The sequence below is a fragment of the Heterocephalus glaber genome, unplaced genomic scaffold (assembly GCF_053883595.1).
Source record: "Heterocephalus glaber isolate CG9 unplaced genomic scaffold, H.glaber_assembly_v1.0 deba00000738, whole genome shotgun sequence".
NCBI lineage: Eukaryota > Metazoa > Chordata > Mammalia > Rodentia > Bathyergidae > Heterocephalus > Heterocephalus glaber.
This window is the reverse complement of record NW_028258161.1, coordinates 13,602,965-13,627,481: the sequence shown is the minus strand read 5'-3', so window position 1 is coordinate 13,627,481 and position 24,517 is coordinate 13,602,965. Positions and strand designations below refer to the sequence as shown.

The following is a 24,517-nucleotide window of genomic DNA, read 5'->3' as shown; positions in this document are numbered from 1 at the left end:
TAGAGACTAAATAAAAAAAATACATGAATCTCCAAAAAGTACCTTCTAGGATACTAACAGGAACAATTTAAACTGATAGAATAACATTTTATTCTCCCCAGATTTATTAGCTTGACCAAGGACCAATTACTACAATCTTAAGAGAACAATTAAGGAAACATTTTGGTGCCCTGCTCCTAAGGACTGAATCATCTATTTTATTCCCTGTGGTCTCAAGGTCACAAGGCCTGGCTGCAGAAAAGTTTCTCATTTCTAAGTACCTCATATTAATCAACCTTCACTCCAACCGACATTTACTCGGCACCTATGCTATTCTAGGAATTGTCTATTGCAAGCCTGCAATTCTTTTTCTGAAACTTGTCGGGCCACATGTATTTCAGAATTCACACATTAAGATTTCAGAGAAGCAATAAGATGTATATATCAAATGTTACCTAACACCCAGCACAATCTGCAGGGCACTCATAATTAAACCTGTTGCCACTTCTGTAGCAATATATGGGCCTTTTCACAACAAATGAGGCAAATGAAGAGCTTTAAATTGTCTTATTCCATTTTAGGTTTCTGCCTCTGAAAGAGGTTGGTACCCAACTTCTGATGAATTTTCTGTTTTCAGAGCTTTCTAGATCTTGGGGCTGAGCACAAAGAACTACCTGTTTGGGGGTTTTTAGGAATATAAAAGTAGGTAGCTGACAATCTAGGGAATTAGGTAATTAAATTTCAAAATCGACCTTGATTTGAATGTGTAAGTTAATGAATTAATAATTTTATCTGGAAGCTATATGTTTTAGCAAAACTGACATGCTCCAAAAATATCAGTAGCATCATAGGAATAAGTTGAAAAGTATTTTGACCAACTTATTTTGAGAAATTGATCGGTGTTTGGTGAAGGAAAAGAATGCTATGGAATATTTTACATGATAACTTGCATTAAATAAGTAGAAAGACTAGTGGCACAGTCTGGGAAAATCAGACAAGGATAATTATGTCCATTTGTTATTTTCTTCCTTAGTTTTGTTACCATGAGGCTCACAGGTAAAGTGAATGGTCAATCATTCCATAACAATCACCTAAATGGATTGCTATCTTTGCTTTTTCCTCATATATAATTTTTTTTTTGATACTGGGCATCGAAGTCGGGACCTTGTGCTTGCGAGGCAGGCACTGGAACCACTGAGTTAAATCCCCAGCCCTATTATTTAAATTTTTAAAGTTCTATTTTTACAACTTTTCATATTAGTCTCACCTCATTTTTTGGAAGAAGTACTGAAGTAAACTGTAATTACACATATTAAATCAGGATGGAGAGAATTTTCCAGAAAGCCTAACATTATTGATAGCTTCTGGTTACCTAGAGACAGGCTTGTTAAATAATTACATCAACAATAATAATGGTCTTGCAACCCACACAGATGGAAGATCCAGGGTGAGGAAGGGACAGAAAATGTGTCATTCATACCCAGTTCTTAACTGATTAAGCAGGAAGCATCTATAGCCAGAAGATCTAGAAGAAAGGCTGTTTGGTCCCAGAAAGGCACAGAGCCTCTTAGACATGTGACAATTAGCTCCTTGGCACAAAGCACTCCACCATTCCAGCCTGCTCACAAATGGGTGTCCAGTGCCTCTTTACCTCAGTGTAAAGGCTGAAGTCCTTGCAACGGCCTAAAAGCCTCATGCTACTGGGCTCCTGGAGCCTGACTCGTTCAACCTGCTCACTCCCTTCCAGCCACAGAGGCCTTTTTGCTCTTCCTTAAATGTGCCACACAGGCACCTACCTCTTCAGTGCCTTTATACTTGCTCTTCCCACTGCCCCAAACGCTCTTGCCTGGATAAATTCCTCGTTTCTGCTCCACCTTTCCTTCAAGGTTTTACTCAAATGGCCTCTTCCTAGAGAGCTGTGCTCTGACCACTTTATTTAACACTTCCCTACCATTCTGAGCTTCTGCTCTGGTTGATGTGGTCTGTCACCCATGGGTCCATGTGTTGGAAGTCTGCTTCCTATGGTAAGTGATAGATGGAAGGCCAGGGAGTCCCTAAGAGGTGGGGCCTAGTGGGAGGTCCTTGGGTCAGGGGTGCCCAGCCTCAGAAGGGACTCAAGATAGTTTTGCTGGGAAACTGAAAGAAGTCTGTGTCTTCAGGGTCTACAAGAGTGTCCAGAATGTGGTAGGGATGAGTAACTATCTGTTGAATTTCTTAAGTGACAATGAAGTGACCAATGACAGAAATAAAGAATTTACAAATTGAATTTACAATTTCCAGAAAATGCAAAAGCAAAAGAGATAATTTTAAAATGACTTAAGGTTTCAAAATTTTCTGACACTGGAATATAGCAGCTCGAGGAGTAGAAGGAGGGAAGTGGGTCCCTGGGACCCAAAAAAGATCTGAGGTGAGAATTGAAGCCTACAGTGAGACTAAAGAGAAAGACTTTAATGAAGAGGAGGGAGGTACCAAGCAGTGCTCTCTCCCAGAGCTGAACTCGCCAAGAGGGAAGGGCAGGCAAATCTGCAGACACAGTGACTACTGACGACCCCAGAGGCCTCCATGGAGAAACACACCAGAGGAACAACTGAACTGAGTGGCTGGTGAGTTCTCCAGGTTCAGTCCTCACCCAGGAGAGGGTGATTGGCTGGTAGCCATCTTGGGACCTACTGAGCTGGGAACTCAGAACAGCTGTGGGTGGAATCCATCCAGTGGCTCCTGGTGCCTCAGAGTCAGGGAGCAGAGTTCAAGCCAGCAGGAGACACACAGACTGTTGTAGACTCAAGGAATCCAGTTCCAGCCTCATAGCCAGAAACCGGCCTGAACTTCAAAGGAACTAAAGGGGCAGGCTGGCTGGGATTATCCACTACCCCTCCAAGAAGCTGCAGCTGGCTTTCGGGGATTAATCATCATGGCTCTGGACTCTGTTTGCTCACACTGCCTAACAGTGACAGCAAAGACACACCTTGAATTGGACGTTTTGGGGTTTTTAAAAACGTTTTTCATTTTTCTTTTCCTTTTTCTTACCTTTCCCCCCTCTTTTCTAGATCTTGGTTTGTTTTGTTTAGTTTTTTCTTGGTTGTTTGAACAGTTTCTAGTTTTTTGTTGTTGTTGTTGGTCTGTTCTGTTCTTGTTTTCATGTTTTCATTTTCTCTTTCCCACCTGTCTGCTTTACCAGTTTCCTAAAGTCTGTCCTCTAGCCATGCTTCTTGATCTCTTCCTCTTCTATTTCTGTTTTTTATTCCCTAACCCCTTTTAAATCTTCTTTCCTAAAGGCAAAAATGCCATATTAAGGGCTACAATTTGTCATTTTTTAGGCTGTATTTGATTCTACTGTTATTGTTGATTGTACTGCTTTAGCCAAGGTGATGTAATTGTGCTAGTCAGTTGTTTTTCCTGGTATACCAAGACTGAGACTGCCTAAGTTCTTAAAAACACAAAAAAAACAAAACCTATAGGCCAATGCCAAAGAACAGGCAGCTGGGCCAAGTAGACAGAAACTTCTCATCCCCAATGAATTGAAGTGGCAGGATCCTGGAACAGACTCAAACCCAAAAGCCAGCTATACCTGGAAGACACTTCTAAGAAGTAGTCATTTCCTAAGGATTCTGAATACTGGTAATAAAGCTACTCACCATAAGAATTTACAAGTGTCAACTCAGGAATCAAACTTTTAAAAATAGAAAATGAGAAGACACTTCAACAAGATGCAATCCCCACAGACTTTCAGCTCACAAAAGGCAAACCCTGGGGGCAATGAAGTGGAACAATCTGAAAGTCACCCATCTGGTCTCTGAGGTGGTAACAGCAGAAGTAACAAAGCAGATGAATATAGTTCAATATAGTTCTGGAAACACTAGCCAGAGCAATTAGACGAGAAGGAAATGAAAGGAATGAGGAATAAGGATAGGAAAGGAAGAAGTTAAATTATCATTATTTGCAGATGACATGATACTCTACATAGAAGACCTCAAAAACTCTACCAAAAGACTTTCAGATTTGATAACCAAATTCACTGACATAGCTGGATACAAAGTCAGCACTCAAAAGTCAATAGCTTTCCTGTACAGGAATAACAGACTCATGGAGAGAGAAATTAGAGAAACAATTCCTTTTCACAACAGCATCCAAAAAAAAAAAAGAAATACCTAGGAATCAATCTAATGAAGGAAGTAAAAGACCTGTACATTGAAAACTACAGTACTCTGAAAATGGAGATTGAAGAGGATATCAGAAAATGGAAAGATACCCCTTGTTCTTGGATAGGAACAATATAGCGAAAATGGCCATACTTCTAAAATTGTTATACAGATTCAATGCAATCCCAATCAAAATCCCAACAGCATATCTCAGAATTAGAAAAACAATCCTAAGATTTATTTAGAACCAGAAGAGATCTAGAATAGCAACAAGCAATTCAGGGCAACAAAGGCAAAGCAGGGGGTATCACAATCCCTGACTTTAAATTATATTACAAAACTACAGTGATAAAAATAGCATAGTACTGGCAAAAGAACAGACCTGAGGATCAATGGAACAGACTAGAGGATGCAAAAACACCTCTTGACATATTCAGCCACCTTATCTTTGACAAAGGAGCCAAACACCCTCACTGGAAGAAAGACAGCCTCTAATAAATGGTGCTGGAAAAACAGGCTTTCCATGTGCCGAGGATTGAAACTAGACCTGTATCTTTCACCATGTACTAACCTAAAATGAAAATGGATCAAAGATCTAAATATTAAAACAGAAACACTAAATCTGCTGGAAGAGAGAATACGTAAAACACTTGAGGACATAGGAGTAGGCAAAGACTTCACGAACAAAACCCAGACTACATGGGAAGTACTACAAAGAATCAACAACTGGGACCTCATCTTACTAAAAAGCTTTTTGCACAGCAAGAGAAACCACCAACAGAGTGAAAAGACAACCCATAGAGTGGGCAAAAATTTTTACCAGCTATTCCGATTAAGGACTATTATCTAGAATATCTAAAGAACTCAAAAAAATCAGACCCCCAATTTAAAGACCCAGTGCAAAAATGGGCATCTGAAATAAAAAGATACTTCTCAGATGAAAAATTAGAAATGGCAAATAAATATAGAAAAAGTGTTCAACATCACTGGTCATTCATGAAATGTAAATTAAAACAATGCTGAGATTTCACCTCACTCCAGAAAGAATGGCTGCTCTCAAGAAATCAACCATTAACAAATGCTGGTGGGCCTGTGGGGAAAAAGGAACCCTTCTCCACTCTTGGTGGGAGTGCCGACTGGTGCAACCACTGTGGAAATCAGTGTGGAGATTTCTCAAAGAACTAAAACTAGAAGTTCCATTTGACCTAGCTATATCTCTTCTTGATATCTTCCTGAAAGAATTAAAAGCATCATACCACAGTGATATATGCACACCCATGTTTATAGCAGCAGATTTTGTAACAGCTAAATCTTGGAAACAGCCCAAGTGCCCATCAACTGACAAGTGGATAAAGAAGATGTGGTGCTTTTATACAATGGAGTACTACTCTGCCATAAAGAAGGACGGACTTCAGACATTTATAGCCAAATGGATGGACTTTGAGACCATACTCTTAAGTGAAATAAATCAGACACACATGTGTAACACTGTCTCTCTGGTGTGAGAAACCGAAGGTGGAAATAAGGACTGAGATGTATAATGGATGTTGGGAAATGGGAAGAAAGCGTTCACATGGGAAGGGGAACAAGGGAGGGGGGAGGGAGAAAGGAAGAAAGGGTCAAGAAAAAAGTGAAAATAGAAGGAAAAATGGAAACAAAGCTTTTGTACACAGGGGAGAAGCCTTGAGGGGGGAAAGGAAATGTAAAATAAAATTTATTTAAAAATAAAAAATACAAGCTGCTAGGGGAAAAAAAAGATTTCAAAATTTTGAAAATTAAAAAAGAAATTGGATGTCTCTGCACCACCCCTCACTCCCCTCCAATTTAACTTCATTCACTGCCAGAACAAGGAAACAGGACAGCGTCGTGATAAGAGGGGACAGGCAAGGCCGCTGGACTGTCAGTGAAAGGAAATGACAGAGAACACGAAATTGTGCTGGTGGGGTATAAACTGGAAGAGTCAACACAGCAAGCAGGCTCTGGAGAAGAAACTGCTTTAAGACAAACAGACACACGCAGAGGGACAGTGGCAGGTTAGAGTGAAGATGGGAGAACAGCTAGACATGGGAATACTGAGCCTCAGAGGCAGAGCGCAGAAACATCAACATGAAGGACAGCATAAGTAACAGGGAGAGGAAAGGACAGCTGAAACATCAACCAGGCTCAAGGCTACCTCAAGGTCCCTAAGGACTGACATGGAAAGGAGCTTCCTATCTCTTATTTGTTATGACCAAGTACAAGAAAGCCATCTTATGACAGTTAAGGTTTTCAGAAATGAAACTAGATATAAACAACTGTACCAAAAGCGAGTGAGCTAATTATGAGACAAGGTTAATGTGCCCCAACCAGTCTCCAAGAGTCGCTGCACAATGGGGGAAACAGTAATGTCACTCACAGGAAAAGGAAGCCAGCCGTGGCTGGGAGTAAAGGCCACTCACTCCCAAAGGTGACTAGCTCTGCCCCAGCAGAGAGGACACTGATCAAGTGAGCACCGTGCACAGCCTAAAACCACAGAGGCCTACATGACAGGGGTGGAGCTGTCAAACGGACTCAGGCTCCCTGAAAGTTAAAGAATTGGATGCTGGAGCAGCGAAGCTTATCCGCTGGCTCCTGATCAATAATCACAGACTAGTCATAGTCTGTGGGGTGAAAAATAAGGCCCTCTTGGGTAAATCTGACTTGACAAGCTTGCCTGGATCTATCAGGAAATACATACAAAGGCGAATCTTAGCAAGGAGGTGGAATCGCACTTCCCACATCATTCAGGGAATGAAGCAGGTGCATTAGAGGAAATGTAAAGCAGGAAGAAGACAGCAAGGCCACAAAAGAGGAAGGGGGAAGCCCTAGGAATTACTTACATGTCCATTAACAGAATGCTAATAAAATTGTCACACCACCTTACAATGCAAAACCTCGCACCAGTAAAAAGGAAGAATAAATTAGATACTCTCCAAGATGCGAAATTTACAGTATAATACCACTTGGATTAAAATGCTTGGGAGACACCCACACAAATCAATTCCTGTGTATGTACAGAATAGTTCTGAAAGGAAACAACCCTGTCTTAGCAGGGCCATTGTGGGGTGGGCTGAGAGTTAGGATGGGACACGTGCTTCTTTTCCACTGAACACCCTGTAGAGGTGCCTGAGACAGGAGGTGCTCCTAAAAATCTGTTGGGTGATGAAAGGAAAGTAAGTTTACTTATTTGAATCTGTTTCTAAATGCATCATCTTTTGGGATATTCATGATACGCACACATGACTATGTCTAGATATACACACAGAGAATGGCTCATGTCTTTTATTTTCCTTGACTACTTAACGACAAGCATGGCTAATGACCAGGGAAGTAATCTAGTAATCTCACAGGCGGTGCAGAACTACCTCCTGAAGTTAAGCACTGAGAAGTATCAGAGCTCATTACCTCCCAAGGACCATTGAAGTCCTGAGAATTGTGCCTCCAAATATGTGGCTCTTTAGGGTGAGAGAAGGCAATCTGCAATAAAGGTCAGTTATGCTAGATTTAGTTTTTTAAAAAGTAGTTTGAACAACAGGGGGCCTCAGAGAAGATGAAAATGTCATTAAGTTTTTAAAAAGTCTAAAATACTAAGAAAGAGTGACTACAGGAAATCTTTCTTGGCAATGTAGCTACAACAGTGGTTTATTCCCCTACACATTCACCAAGCCACTCACAGATGGTGTGAGCTAAAACCTCTCACCTGTACCTACTAAATTACAGATCTTACAGAACTGAGCACTAAATAATGAGAAGTAGAAATTTCCACTGACATTCATAGTTTCTGGAAATCCTGCGAAATTACCCATAACAGAGTTAAAGAGACTCACAGGACTCTCAGGTACTAAACATGGACTTTTATTAACTGAACATAAAAGGCCCACTCAGTAAAATTAATTTTGCACAGTTATTCAATGAGAATATTTAATATTAGGATTTTAAATATGTTAAGCATATTAAAGTAACTCTTTTGAAAGTTACATCTACAGTTGGTGAGAAATTGATCCAACTGTGGATGAAAAGGAAACTGGGAGCTGCTGTGTCCTTATGATCTAGAACAGCAATGGCGAACCTTTTAGAGACCGAGTGCCCAAACTGCAAGCCCAAACTCACTTATTTATTGCAAAGTGCCAACACTGCAATTGAACCTGAATCCTGAGGTTTTAGTTTAGAAAAACCAACTCATACATTAACATTGTTGTCTTAAAAGAAAAGCACAATAACAGAGCTTTCAATGATACAAATAGCCCACTGCGGCATGCCTGCCATGGGTTCACCACCACTGGTCTAGAATACATGCTAGGCCTTTTAGTTGACTCCTTACTTAGACTCTTCAAGAAAGTATTATTGTCCTCCCCCTTTTCACGACTGAGCAAACTGAGGCTTGAGGAAGTAAGGGTTACCATGTGACATCCATAACCCAGATGGGTCCTGCTGCGGTCTGAAGCAGTGACCTTCCTCTCCTTCATTCTCCTCTCAAAGGGGGGAAATTACACAGAGCCATCTTAACCCTGAAATATACCATTTCTGAATTTTAAAGAAGAAACAAATCAAAATAGAAATGTCTTCATATTCAAACATTTTTATTGTCATTAAATGGCATCTTCTTTCGGAAAGCCCACTTATTAGAGGATTAATGGCAAATTAAGACATTTGAAAGTAAAAACCAATTTCCAGGGATTCTGACAAATCCAAGAAGGCTGCTGGACATTAGCCTAGGACTAGATCTGATGGACAGTCTTTGCCTGTCGGAGGAGCAGCACGCAGATGGGGCTCCAGAGCACTAGCCGCCCAGTCTACCTGGCTGTATCAAACTCTTCCACGAGACAACTGCACAATGAAGAGACAAGCATGAGGGGCCACTCCCTAGAAAGGCTACAAACCACTCACTTTCCCACTTTCCCTGGCAGCATCAAGGCCTGCCTCTGTTGCCGCCAACAAAATTGGGTTTGGGCAAAGTTTTACCACATCGCATCTGCTGGGGCCCATGGGCCTCCTGCTGAGCCCACTGGGAGGGAGAGGGAGGGATAGAGTAGGGAGCGGCCCTGGATCCAGGCACAGAATGAAAGTGCTACCAAAGCAACCAGTACAGAGCCAAAATTTTTAAGTACGGTTTAGGTTCTAATTTTATTAAACTGAAAAACCTTATTTTCAATTTTATTTGTTGGCATCTCTGTTCTCCTTCCCACTTGGTTTTCAAATAATAAATTCCAGTAGGGGTTCAAATTATTTTCCAAGATGGTCTCTGGTTAAAATAAATATGGTAAAACCTCGGAGAGGTCTGGAATAAAAGAAATGTCTCATAACACAAGGAGCGCAACTTCACTTTGTTGGAAAAAACTATCCAGGCATTCAGCCCTTGCCTCCCTGGCCCCGTCGCTGTCCAGGAGCTGCAGGAGCAGGCAGAGCCGGGAAGGGTTTACTGCATGTTGACTGAGCAAGCGCTGTAAAACATGGTGCATTAGGCACAAGTTCTTTTGTCCAAGAACTTAAGATGCCAAATATCATTTCTGCTCTTCATATTTGTTGCATTCAGAGTCATCGTTTCTCAGACCAACATTCCAGGAAATTTGAGGCACTACAAAGGAAATAAGCACATTTCCAACTGGAAACCTTGTATCCTGAGTCTAGTTTTGTTCATTCTCCTTGGCACACCGGTCCTGCCCTGCTGAATTATGCTCCTAGCAACTCTCTCCCTCCCCTGAATAACACCCGTAGCCGGCAGGCTCCTTGCACAGAGCATGGACCTCTGTGAGCTGTCTGGCACACAGCAATTCAATCACCTCCCTTCAAGAAAAGGGCTTCGTATCTTCTGAGCAGCCAAGTTTCTTCACCTATAGTTTCCTAAACATTACCCCAATGATAAGTTGCATTTTATGTGTCATGTACTTTATATGCATCATCTCATTTGATCCCCACAATGAGCTGAGTGGGCTGTTACTGCTATGCCCACTCTGTAGACAGAGTTCCAAGCTGGTCAGCAACAGTGGGGGACGCACACCCCTGCCTCCTCTCCCACCTCATGCAGACGAAGCTTCCAGGCACAGCTGTGGCCACCAGCACAGCCTCCCACAGAGCTCGGCTGGGCTCTGGGACTCAGATGGAACTGGTTTCAATGCCTGCCTGTCAGGTACTTCTGGCTTTGCCAAGTCATTCTCTGTGCCTACACGTCTTCTATGGGACAGGGATACTACCAGTACACTAGAGACCATGTCGGAATTAGAAGAGAACAATACCCATGACAATGGCAGGGTAGTTCCCACTGTGTCAGGTGCTCAGTGGACATTAGTTTTCCACTTTCTCTTAAGCATACAGTTTTTATATTTATTTTCAGTGTGAATGAAAGGCAGAGAACTTGAATGCTCATTATATGGAAATAGTTCCAAATCTTTAAACCAATGTTTCTCTTTTGAGAGGTAAATGAAGTAAAGGGAGGCATGCCTATTCTTTGTTAATAATGACCCCAGTAAAACTGTATTTTTTCCTTTCTGATGACACCCATTTTGGCAGCTCAACCATCCCTAATGTCTGATTCACGCCCCCAAGATCTCTTACTCCCTGTCATCCTCCACCCCCTGGAAGTCAGCTGACTAGGTGTTAATTGGATTAACAATTCAGTGTGAATGAAAGAGATGTTTTGTGGAGACTCTCCCAGTTTTTTGTTTACACTGAGTAGTGATCCAATTGTTGCTCTTAGACCTGGCAGAGAAGGAAGCCACTGCAGAACTCCAGGAGAGTTCAGAGAGAGGGGCAGGTCAGAGCTCAGTGGCCCTGTGAAGGACAGACCTGGAGTGGGGCTTGGGACACCAGCCACACATCTCTGGAGGACAGTGGCAGCCACGGCCATCTGATTTCTCAATCTAGGAGTGGAAGTATGTGATCTCTCACATATTTATGGGAAGGGGACAGGACAACCACTTGCAGATTTACTATTTTGCTGATTATATCATTAAGAAATAAATTTAGTATCACTAGAATACAGAAAGAAATGTTGGGTGCCAAGAGGAACCATTACAGTCCATAAAGCTGAACAAATCAGATATTCAAATATGCCATGAAGAAGAAACTAGTATTCTTTATGAAGAATTTAAATGCCAATTACCTTTAACGTTAATGACATAAGAGAAAAAAATTAATGTGATTAAATTCAAGTAACTATTCTTTGAGCCCATATAATTAATGTTTTAAATGTTCTAAATGAACATTTACGTTCCAGAACATTAATGTTCTAAATGAAAAGCAATTTAAAAAGTTTTATCATTTAAAATACATTTTAATAATTCTCTATTTCAACTAGTTATTTTTTACCTTAATTAAGCCCTATTTATTAGTTCTTATTTCTGAAAGGAATTGTTCTTGATTTCAAGTGCTTCTGTTGAAAAACAGTTGAAAACCATATGAAACTGTTTTTTTTTTTGCTTTGATCACATTTAGGATGATAACACTTTATCTTTCTGAAAAATAATCTGCAGCACATACGAAATTTTATTCATTATATAACAATCAAGTAGGCATCTTTACCCATCCAAGTGACTGAATAGCATAAAAAATTAAGAAGCTAGTGGTCTCCCAAGGACAATAAGCAAGATAAATGGAAACTTCTGAAATGCTTTACCCCCATTCTCTCATGATTCGTACTGTTGTTACATTACTAGAATTGTTAGCACGCAGTTGAGTCACAGTTGGAACCTAGACCTTGATAACTGAACTTCAGCACAGTAAAGGCAGCAGGTCATTTATCTGATACCCTGTAATACCTGTGCACACCGTCTTTGCAGGAGAGTCCAACGTCTGCTGAGCTTGCTGTTTCTCAAGAGGACTGGTGGGCATGGAGACCTCGCCTGCAAGAGCTTCCATGAGCAGCACTAATGTCTCATGGCAAGAAATCTTCTACTAACCAAGGAAAAACAGGCCCCTTCTTTTCAAATCTAGTATCTTAGTAACATCTTCACAGCAGTGGCAATAGTTAAGTATCTGGGCTAACAAGATGACAATGCAGAAAATCTTTTGTTAGTGGGATAAACAGAACGATAATGTTTCAACATCCAAATGTACAGTCAGCTGGAACAATTAAACTTGGACACATGCAGAAGGTTGGGAGTTTTTTGCTTCTGATCAAAACATGATTACAAAACTGAAGTGATTAAGACTGCAACTTTGGGGCAGGGGATTTAGCTAAGTGGTTTTGCCACCTGCTGCGCCAAGCGCAAGGACCTGAGTTTGAACCCTGGCACCAAAAAAAAAAAAAAAAAAAAAAAAAAAGACTGCAGCTTTGCAGCAGTAGTATTTTTAAAAGCAAGAGATTAGAGTCACAAAGATATTTTTATATTGTAATTTCAAAAGTCGGGTTTACTTTATATAAAAGAAGCATTTTTGAAGAGTCTGTATTCTTTATATGAGGAGTTTAAAATCCAATTACCACCCTTATCCCTAGGGGTGGTGTAAATGAGTTAGGGGTGTAATTCACAGGTTGAGAGCTTGCGCAGCACATGCCAGACTTGGGTTCAATCTCTAAAAATGCAAAAAGAAGAAAATTCCACTGCTTTATAGCATACTTTTACTGATGCTCTCTCTTCATTCTGATTTATCTTCAACTCGCATTGATTCATAACATTTTTTGTGGCAGGTTTTCCTACATTTCAGCTTTTATGGCATTAGTTCATGATTTTTAAGTACAAATGTACAAGGTTGAGCAGCCAAGGACCTTTTTGGGGGTACGGTCCCTTGTTATCATTTCATTGATGGCTGTTTCCTAACACTGTGGCTAAGTCCTGACTATTGCTTCATTACTCAAGGTAACTGGAGGTGTAGCGGTTACTTAGTGGGCCTGACCAGACTGCCTGGGTGAGTTAAAGCGCATATGAAGATTCTGATGCACATCTAATACAATCAGACTCTGACTTGAGCTAGTACACAGGGCAAAGACCTCAAAGTTTAAAAGCCCAAATAGTGATCATTTTGAATTGTTTTAGCTTTGAATTCTGCCAGGGCCTCTCCTTCACCAATATCTTTCTTCTCTTTAAATGCCAACTATAAAACCTGGCTGAGGGAACATCTCTCATCTCCTAGTTGGAAATAAGAAAGAGCTCACTCTCTATTATCCCCAAAGAGAGGGTGCGATCACGCAGTCCACCCGTGTTCTCCCTGCCCTGCGCGCGTGCACGTGTGTGTGTGCGTGTATGGGTGTGCGCACATAGGTAGCTGCTCAGTTCTGGAACCAGCTTCATGCTGATCATCCACACACACTCCAGCGTACTGAAGGCTCACCCCACCGCTGTCTTCCCACATCACCTTCCCCAACAAGGCCCACCTTGTACTCTCCGCTCCACTGCCTGCTAACTAGTGCTGGGGAAATCCAGTCCCCGTGTACATGGCACAGTGTTACACATTTACAATTTCTACTCCCGAAAACTGGTTCCATGATCCTACTCCACAATCCATCTCCTTGTCCCTAACAGCCTCCTTTGGGTTCCCCAAAGCTAGTCCAAGTTTCTCCTATGTTCTTCCAAGGCATTCTCCCCACCCTTCCTCTAACCCAGAGGCTCTGCCTCTCTTTTCTCAGTGATTTTTGACAGAGCTTTCACAGACAACGGAAGGCCATTATGTGGGAACTCATTCACTGTGCCTTCTTTCTACTTCTACAATTCACATCTGTCTTTGATTGTACCACACAAATAGCTTTTCTGCTGCTTGGGAAAGAAAGTGGAGCACTGTTACCCTAAATACACAACTCACCTGCCTGTAGTCTGGAAAAGTTAGGAAAAAACACGTACCACAGAATAAGGCAAAGAAGCATTCCTAACCCTGTCCTCTGGCACCATGGCTGACCCTCACCCCTCCATGACTGTTCTATTTAATGGTAGCTGCTCAGCCTCACGTGATCACTCGCTGTTTTCTTTTTCTGCTGTAACTGTCCTTCACGGTTTTTATAAAGATATTACATTATCTGTCTCCTCCCCCTAGAGAGCGCACTCCGCAAAAGCAGGGGGTTGTTCATTAGCCTCAGTCCTTAGATCAGCATCTGGCAGTCACACAATGTAGTACTTACTCACTAAATGAGTCCACTATTCATCCTCCACACTACTGTCTTGCTTTCTCCTAGGCCAGTGGGGGTGAACCTACAGGCACGTGTGCTGCAGCAGTTACACAGAGCCCTCTGTTGGCACTTGAGCCCAGTCGCCCCAGCAGCTGAGCATCAGGTAACAGTTGTTTTACCTAAAATAAAACCTCAGTATTCAGGTTTAATCACAGTGTTGGTGCTTTGTGATAAATAAGTGGGTTTGGGTTACAGTTTGGGCACCCAGTTTCTAAGAGGTTCGCCATTACTGTCCTATGCTTTTGCTGAACACAAATACACACACACACACATACAAACACATACACCCAATAAAGAGTCCTTGGGCTCTATTTCCTATTACAACCTGGTCACCTTTGCTCTGGAGAAAATGCATTATGGGTAGCATATATATTCCCTGTCTCTACTCACTGATTTCTGTTCTTCCCTCAGCCCTCTAGAATCCTTAAATTCCATTATGAAGTACTGAAATGCTACTCAGTCAGGAGTTAGACTGGGTGCTTAGCCTATTCTCTCACCTAACTCTCCATCAATATTTTGGAATTAACATTGTCAGTGTGTGGATATGGAAGATGAACATTTCTCGCAAGTTCACAAAGCAGATCAGGGCTAGACTGAACCCAGATCTGTCTGGTACAAAAGCTGTTCTCCCTCTCTTTCAAACACACTGAACTTTGAAGGCTGCTCTGAAATGCACCTGTCAGTCTCCTCCAATGGCTGGTGAATGCCACATAGTCCCACTCAATGCTAAGAAAATAAAAATTCAATTGGGAGTGCAATGTTTAGGGGAGAGAGGGCTTCCATGCTCTAACAGGATCTGCAGCGTGGCTGCTGGAGAGGTGGCTAAGCAGCACAGAGCGCTCTGTAATGCCCAGCCCTGAAAAGCCAAGCTGCTGAAAAGGGCTTTCCTCTACAGCTCCAGGGAAGCAGACTAGGCTGACCAGAACGCAACCTTTTAAAAGCACAAACAGATAAGCTCCCTGGCATTTTAAGCACTGACAAAGTGGTGTGGAGTTTTTGTTTTTTCTGATGAGCAGAAATAAAGGGGAAAAAAATCACTAAAATATTTTATAGTTTAAAAAATAATGTAAATTTCTTAGTTATTTCCTAGTCCCATACCACCTGCTTTGAAAACAGCGGACACTGAAGAGCATCAGGACTGGAAGAAAAATGCTAAAAGGATTTCTAAATGCCTCATGTGGCAAGTTTTGTACTTTCAGTAAATTTGATAAAGCACCAGTGATGTACATATAGATACATGTTTTATTCAGGGGAATTTTCTGTTTGGGGGAGAGAGAGAGGTCCTTCAGAAACAAGAACACAAATGACATTCACTACATGTAAGATAGAGACCAGGGGTTTGTCTTCAGTTCTTCCATTTACTTCTAGAATGAGTCTTCACAAGAAAATAACCTTTAACCCGTTCCCCAAGTTTGAAGCACTGGGGGTACATGCATGACTGTCCCCTTGGGCAGCTTGTACCACAGGTGGTACAAATGGATCTAATCACTTTTGTGGGTCTTTTTACTAACAAAATTAAATCAGAGCCACCCGGGCAGTGAGGCATACAAATTACAGCCCCATCCTGAATGTGTTAATTCTTATGACTTGGTTTCCTCCTTTCAGCAAGGGAGGATTAGATTAGATCAGTGTTGCTAAACTCAAGCCCTGCAGAATCTGACGAGGGTCCCAACACACTGTTTTTATATTAATATTGAGATTCCACCTAACTTTTCAGTTGTGAGGACATATGTGTGTGTTGCACTGATAGGACAGAAAAGATGCAGGTTAAACAGCTATGCCACTCTAACCTGAATGGAAGCAGTGACAACGAAGTTCAAGAAGCCCTGTTCTTCACCATCACATTTGCATAGTAGAGCCACAAGAAAAGCAGCACAAAATCTTAGTGATATTAAATCTCAATCCGTGAGTACATGCCTTTTCACAATTGTGTGTGCAATGAAACAGTTCATACTCATGGGACACTTCTCATGCACACAGAAGTATGATGAAGAGGAAAAGCACTGTTTGCTTGTAAAGCTGAGCTAGTTGCTTTTTTCCTAGGAAACACATTTTTACTTGAGAGAACATTTGACAGATGTCAAATGTTATTAAAATATCACTAGTTGGCAATGTTAAAACAGATTAATAGAATACCTGGCAAATATCTTACGAATACATAATGCTTCACCAACTTATTTTATTTAATTTGAATAGATATTCATGGAATATCTCATAAATTATATTCAAATTGATGGCACTTATATTTCCCCTCAATTTTAAGAAATGTTATCATATGATTCCCTTTGTGGCATATAATACTTTCAAATAACAAAACACCTTATTAAAAGGATTTTGAAAAACATTCAAAATCATTATGAATTATTTTATCAAAGCCAAAATAATTCTAAGTTGCTCACTTTCATGTAAGTTGAACACTGAATTTCTCTAAATATTTTTAGGATTTCAATGCTAATTAATTTAAAGACAAGGAAAATATATTGACTATTAAAAGCACAACTAGATTTATGAATTTCTACTATTACTATTATACCTTTAAAACAAAAATGTCTGCCCTGTATTTTTTTGATTGCATAACATCCTCAACATCCCTGTCAGACAACTTCACATTTATTCCCACTCAACTCATCACACCAACCATCTGCATAAAGATGTAAGCATCTGCTATATGGCAAATGGTCTCGGGGCAGATGTTTCCATCCTTGTGTTCATGTCACTGGGGCTGGATACATTATTTGAACAGATGTACACAATCTGAAAGTGTTATGTCCCACAGTGAAATGTCTCCAACTGCTTTCTATCAAAGTACATAAATGCTATTTGCACCTGCATTTATGTTAATGATATAAAGACAGCAGGGATTCTGACAAAGTGAAATGTGATGCTATGAAATATATTTACATGGTTAATTGGAATTTCTGAGAAACCATGCTACCAAATAGTCACATCGACACACGCCCATGAAAATTGTTCACCAGCCACTTTTTAAGCACCAGTGGAAATATGGTTGTTTCACACAAGAAAATTATTCACCATCTGAATTTACTAATAAGAATATCTTAAACTCTAATATTTTATCCCAAAATAAAATAACTTCTATGAACAGTCTACTTGCTAAGTTTTAGTTTCCATTTCGTTCTATAAGGATAGGCCTATAGGTATGTGTGTGTTTTCCATTTATTCTTCTGTCAACAGCATACAGTACTAATAACACATAGTGGTATTTTGCAGAAGTTATTGCATCGGAAAGTTTCAATTTCCAACATTAAGAAGTTAACCGAAACCATCTTGTAAATGTCAACTTGTACTTGGTCTGCAGCATGAAATGATACCAAAAGTCCAAAAACAGCAGTTACACCACTTGTTAAGATCAAAATGTTTCCATATGAATTTCACATATCTGGAAACATAATATTTTGTAATACATAAAGAACATATTTTTCCCTCAGTAATCAGGCCACAAAGCAATGCTAACCATTGAAAGCAAAGTATCGAATTACAGTGGCTCCCTGCTACTGTGCATTACATGTGAGGGCTGAAGAGCCCAAGAACTTAACAACAGTAGTTTTCTTTGTAGCTTTTATAAAAGCTATGAAAGCCAATAAATTGTGGTCACTTTCAGTAACACATTTACTATTTTATTAACTTGAAATTTATAATAACGACAAATGCTAAAATTCATTATATCTGAGTTAATGCTACTCAAAATAACTTTTTCTGCAAATCATCCTGAAAGTTCTGGTTTAAAAAGGGTGCACAGGCACTCATATAATTGCTTTGCATTATTCAAATATGCTCTACTTGCAAATTTGCCTATTGCTAAAACTTCCTTCTAACTTCAAATCTAATACTCAGGGTGTTTTCATGGTCATTCATGGACTGTATAGAGCAGAGACAAATCTGAGCCACCTGATGTGCTCCATTTCCAGCTGAGGTCGAATGAGGTGGCATTCTGTTTTCTTGCTTGTTCTAACTCTTACACTGTAAATAAGAGTCCTTTGCATGGTCTACTTAGTGCCATTTAAAAAATTTTGTGCTTTCTCTTGGTGATTTCACCATTTAGAATGGCCTTCAAGACAGTGCTGAAGTGCTATCTGTTGTTCCGAAGCAGAAGCTCGTCTGCGATGTGCTGTATGGAGAAAAGGCATGTGTAAAACGACCTCTGCTCAGGAACAAGTTATGTGTTATGTGAGTTCAATGCTAGTGAATCCGCAATATACATCCAGTAATGTGTCTTTAAGCGAAAATGATACATGAAACAGGATAATGTAATGACTGTTGCCAAGAACGTTGTGACCTGAGGCCTACAGGAGCCTGTTACGGCTGTGTCTAGCTGTCCCCCAAAGCCTCATGTGGTCACAGCTGTGGCTTTTCAGAGGTGGCTAGATCTAGGGTGTGTGATGCTGGGATTAAGGTGTGAGAGATGCCAATCAATAGGCTTACAGCCTGGATATAACATAAAGGGACCAAAAGAAGGCTGCTGCTGGTTCACTGCTTGCCGCTATCTTCTGCTGCCTCCTGTGCAATGCCCCTCTGCCATGCCACCCCACCTTGGAGCCAGCTGATTATCAACTGAAACCTCTACAAACTCTGAGCTGAAATAGCCTTTCTTCCTTTAACTTTGGGTGTCAGGTATTTTGTCTCAACAATGAGAAAAGTAACTGAGAATGAGCCTAACCTTGTATATCTGTGATGGTTAATCACTGTCAACTCGCTGGGTTGAAAGCTACCAAGATCAGTAAAGCACACTTCTGAGCGTCTAGGTGGGCCAGGAGGGTGTGATCTTGAGGACTATAGAGATCCTTGGCTCCTCCCTCCCTGGCTCTTTCCCTGTCTTCTCTCTGCCTGCCACAGGGTGAGCATCTTTCTTCCACCGTGCTATCTGCCAAGATATCTCTGCCTTGCAGCCAGGTGAACATGGATTGAAACCTCTGAAACTGTGAACTAAGACAAACCTTCCTTTTCATTAAGTTGTATATGTCAGGTATGTGTGGTATTTTGTCCCAACAAAGAAAAGCTGACTAATACAGAAATATGGTACCAAGAGTGGGGTCATTGCTGGGACTATATCTGAACATGTGGTTTAGTAGCCTTTGGAAGTAGTTTGTGGAAGGAATTTGGAAAGCTTTGGGGATGTAAGCTAGACAAGTCTTAGGATGTTGTAAGTAGAGTTTAATGGGTGATTTGGTTGGGTCTCAGAAGTCTAGAATGTGTATAGGAATGTGTACATTAAAGACTGGGCTCATGAAATTTCAGATGGAAATCAGAACTCTATTGGGAATTGAACTAGAAGACATTTATGTTATATTCTGTTGAAGAACATGTTTACATTTTGTCCATGTCCCAAGACTTTGTGTGAAGCTAAATTTAAAGATGATGGACTAATTCTATCACCAGATGAATGGATAAATAAAATGCAGTATTTAAACAAAATGGAGTACTACTCCCTCCATAAAGAAGGATAAACTTGAATCCTGTGTAGGAAAATGGATGAGCCTTGAGACCATAATGTTATGTGAAATAAATCAGACACACAAGCTTAAATATCATACAGTTTCTCTTATATGAGAAATCCAAACTATACATAAAGAATAAAATACAAGACAAATAATAGGAAGTAGGGAGACAGATCTTTCTCAAATGGGAGAGGGGAGGGGGAGAGAGGGGAGGCGAAGGGTATAAAAAAGATGTGTTGTGTACATATACCAACTCCCCACGAGGAATGTAATCATTATGTAGTACAAGCATGTGCTAATAAAAAAGGAAAAGAAAAGATGATGGACTAATTAATGTGGTCGAGAAAATTCAGCAGTGCATTCAGACTATGGCATGAGTACTGTTGACTGCCTTTTAGCTAGATTTAGAGTGAGAACTGGGAGCAAAAAGCAGAGCAGAAAGATTTGAAGAACCTAGAGTTTGGGAAGAAAAGAAGCACCCATGAAGTTGGTCCAAAGAAGTTGTGGTTGCTGAAGAGATTAGCATCATTAAAAAGAAGCAAAGCACTTTGTACTGGGGCAAGAAGAAAGATGCCTTAAGGGCATCTCAGAAGTTATCAAGAGCCCACCCACTGCAGGCTCAAGCGTGCAAGAGTGTAAAACATTCATTTGAGAAGAGAGCCCTGCAGTCCTTTCACTGTGCTCCCCTGTGGCCCGGCTCTCACTGGAAGTGACAGCAGACCTTGGTATCATTCATATGATGCAAGTTTTACCAGCAAGCAGAATAGACAAGTTATGGAGCCACAGAAGCTTCCGCTCAATTGCAAAGGAAGCCTGCAAGGCAAGGCCATGTGTGACAGGGCTGAGTCCCTACTAGGAGCCCCTGAAAAGGCAATGAGTAAGGTTTTGAGAGTGAGGCGGAAGCTACAGTGGAGACCATAGGAAGTCGGAGACACCAGGAACGTGGAACGACTGTCAGCAAAGGTGCAGGCAGCAAGCAGAGCCAGCAGAAGTGAGGCATTTTGGGCTGTACCCAGCAAAGCCATAGAGGCAGGGCTTCCCAAGCCTCCTGGAGCTCACACTTCGCTACCATGTGCCCTGGATACCAGACATGGAGCTACAGGAATTAAAGTTTGTCCTGCTGGATTTTGGTCTTCCTTTGGTCCTAATCGTTTATATTCCCATATTCCTCCCTTTTGGAGTGCAAATGTTTACCCTGTGCTATTTTATCTTGGGAGTATGTAACCCGCTTTTTGAATTTTATAGGAGTTCACACCTAAGAGTTTACCTTGAGTCTTAGAGGAAATTTTGGAGTTGAACTTTTGAGCAATTCTGGGACTGTTTATAGACTTTGAGGAGAGAATTAGTGAGTTTTCAGTTGTATGCTGGATAGTTATGTTAGGTGGAACTCTGACCTTTTCACTCTCTATCTGGAGATTAGGTTTGGTTTAAGGAGATGTGTTTGAGTGTGAAATGGACAAGGGGTGGACTTGTGATGGCTAATTTTGATTGTAAACATGACTGCTTGTGAGACACCTAGGAGATTAGTAAAGCACACTTCTGGATATTTCTGGTTAGGCCAAAGCGGTGTGATCTTAAGAGACTACATCTGGTTCTCAGCCCCTTCTCTGCCTCTTTCCCTGTTTCCTGGCTGTCACAAAGTGAGCAGCTTTCCTCTACCATGTCCTTCCGCCATGATGTTTCTACACTCCAACCAGCTGACCATGGATTGAAATCTATGAAACCGTGAGCCAAAATAAACTTTTCCTTCTTTAAATTGTGTATGGCAGCTATTTTGTCCCAGCAACCAAAAACCAACTAATACAATCTCCTTGGAACAATGTTGTGGTATTTGCTAATTCAGTGTGTTCCAGAAACTTTATATACTATAGCTACTGCAAGTACAAGAACTGACTGTACCTAATCTCACTCAACTACTAAGGACATGAATTACTATGCTCATGGGACAGACAAAAGAACTGAGGTTTACTGGTTTAGCCAGGATCAGAGAGCCTAAGGGTGGAATGACTAGAACTCAGCTGTGCAGCTTTGCTTTCTCTCAAGAGTCTGAGAGGTGAGGGGAGAGATGGGAGAAGAGGAAAAGAAAATGTAGGAAGGAGGCTTAGGAAAACAGCTTCCATAATATCTTAGCAAAAGTGAAACCGTGGTTAGATAACAGGATAATAAACTAATTTTAGGTTTAAATCCTCATGAAAGTAAATTCCTGCTTGGAAAGGCAGCCCAATGTTATTAACTAAAACAGCGGTAAGAGAGCAGAGCTTAGTTTGGTTTTACTTTTTCACCCTTTGCTCTTTGCTTATTGCCTCTTCAAAGGCTATAAATATTTATTAAAAGAACATCTGCTTTCATTGACCTCAAAACTCCGGTTTGGTGTTTCTTTTAAAAACAAAAAAGATTAAATCAGTTTCACAGCATCTGATATGATTTATAAAAAAATGTGGTTTTTCTTATATGAGAAATTAAAAATATATACATATATAAATAAAGAGCAAAACAGAAAATAGATAAATAGGAAGTATGAAGAATCAAGTGGATGGAGGAGGAAGGGAGGGAAAGGGGATGAAAAATAAGAAAAATTAAGATATATTATGTACATGTACCAACTTCCATGAGTAATCATTATGTATTGCAAACATGTACTAATAAAAACTTTAAAATAAAGAGTTTAAAGAATCTACAACATAATTTAATATGTATTTGAGAACCCACTACATACCAGGGCAGTTTAAACCCTGGTAAATATAGAAAATTCATCAGGAACTTTATAAAAGACCTAACGGATATGAAGAATTCCAGATAAGGTCTTTTCCCCCTAAACGTTTTAAAAGATGTAAATATCAACTAGTGGCCCTAAAAGTTCCTCGCTTGAGTTCTAAAATGTTATATTTGCTAACAGGTTTTTTTCTTAAAAAAGATTCAAATATGAGCTCACAAGACAAATGGGGTGACTGTGGCTTTGCAGTCATGGAGTCTGAAAACCAAGTCATTGTTCAGTGCAGGAACTGCATGCAGGGGCTCCGGAGGGGCGCTACCTCAGAGTCCCTGCTGTCACCACACCCACTTGTTATTATCCTCAGTAAGCAGAAATAGCTCTCAAAATGTGGAAACTATATTTCAACAGTACAAATGTCATGGCAGAGTTGAGACAGCTACAGAGGACCTAAATAAGATCTATCTGCAGCAAACTTGCCTGAAGAATTGCAAAACTAAATTGTGAAACTGCAAATGACTAAGAATTTGAAATGACTCCCATAAAATAGATGCTGAACTAGACTTAAACGAAGCATCTTTCCTGACCAATGAACAGTCGGACTTGTTTTATGAAATGGTGTAGGGACGTGATATTTACCCTGCTCTTTCCAAAGGGCAAATTTCAATCCTCAATTAGCATACAGCCATAGTGATCTCCTGCCTAATACACACAAACATAAGTTGTCCCTGTCACAGAACCATTTGGTGACATTGCTCACCTGTGTGAATTTTGTTATCAGTAAACGAACCCATTTATATTTGTAATACTGGTACTTCTGTCTTCCTTCAACCAATCAAAGTAGAAGTTTACAACCACAGTTGGCCATTTCATGTTGTTTTCATGCAATTAAAAAAAATACTACTTATTACTTAATATAATTTACTCACTTCCAACACAAAATACCCATCCTTACATTTCTATTAGTTCATCATTTGAAAATATCAAAGAAAAAAAAACCCAAAGAAAATTATGAGAAAACCATAAACCCAATTCCCCAAATCTGAATTCAAAAAAGAGAAAGTGGTAACAAAGTAAGTCTCAAGAACTTCTAGAGAGCCTATAAATAATATTCTCACATAGAAAAGAACAATGATAACTCCAAATTAAAACTGAAATTTACAAATATGGTATGAATTTAAAATTAGAGTGATGCTACAATGATAAAGCCTCTTTATCAGAAACATTTAACATTTAGGAAACATTTAAATAGAAGGAACTAGAATTTCTCATTAATTTTTTGTTTATAATGTGGCTACTTCTTCCTAGCCTGAAACCCACACTTCTGGACCCAAATTCCACCTAGTTGACTTCTATATGCATATTAATGTCCTCAGCAAATGTCAACCCTCAAAATCTCTGGCTTACCCAACTAACTGTCCCTTTAACCAGGTTTCTAAAATATGTCATACTCACTACCAATATAGCATTCATCATCCCTTAATCTAGTCAATAATACACATGTCTGCTGTCCCAGTAGAATTGTGTGCTGCCTAAAAGCCCAGGCCCCATATGATCTGAACCCCTCACAGCATGACACAGAGCTCCTGGCAAGACTGGCCCTGACAATCTTTAAACCTGCTTCCAGTAAGCGAACTCTTGTAGGGCTAATATGCCAATGGAGCTGACTCCCCTGAAGCCCCACAACTCCACTGGAATGTCATACTTGCATTCATACTTAAATGCCTGTGTAGAAGTCAGAAATTTTAAAAAACCACATTCACCAATAGCCATCAACGGTTTGCTAAATCAATCAGTATTTAATAAGTGATTTCATAAGCAAGCTTCTGTCACATAATTATATTTAATGACAAAAATATAAACAGAATCAAGAAATTTGATATTTTTCTTTACTAAAAATATTATCATTAGCAAATACACATAGAAAGCATTTGAATGAATGCAAGAGTAAATGAACAAATAACTGGGAAATTCTTAGTACTTATTTTTACATATGTATTACTCTTTGCTGAAGTAACTTCTCATAATGTTATAATTTCTGCCTTTTTTGATGTAAAAAAAACTTAAAAGCACCTGTATACGTAATTAAGCACTGACCAGAGAAAAGGAAGGGAGATGATAA

General features: G+C 40.2%; 1 protein-coding gene across 1 annotated transcript in view; it reads right to left on the bottom strand.

The window, feature by feature from the left end:
• Positions 1 to 24,517, bottom strand: part of Znf438 (zinc finger protein 438) — a 182,935-nt gene that overhangs the window by 5,124 nt on the left and 153,294 nt on the right.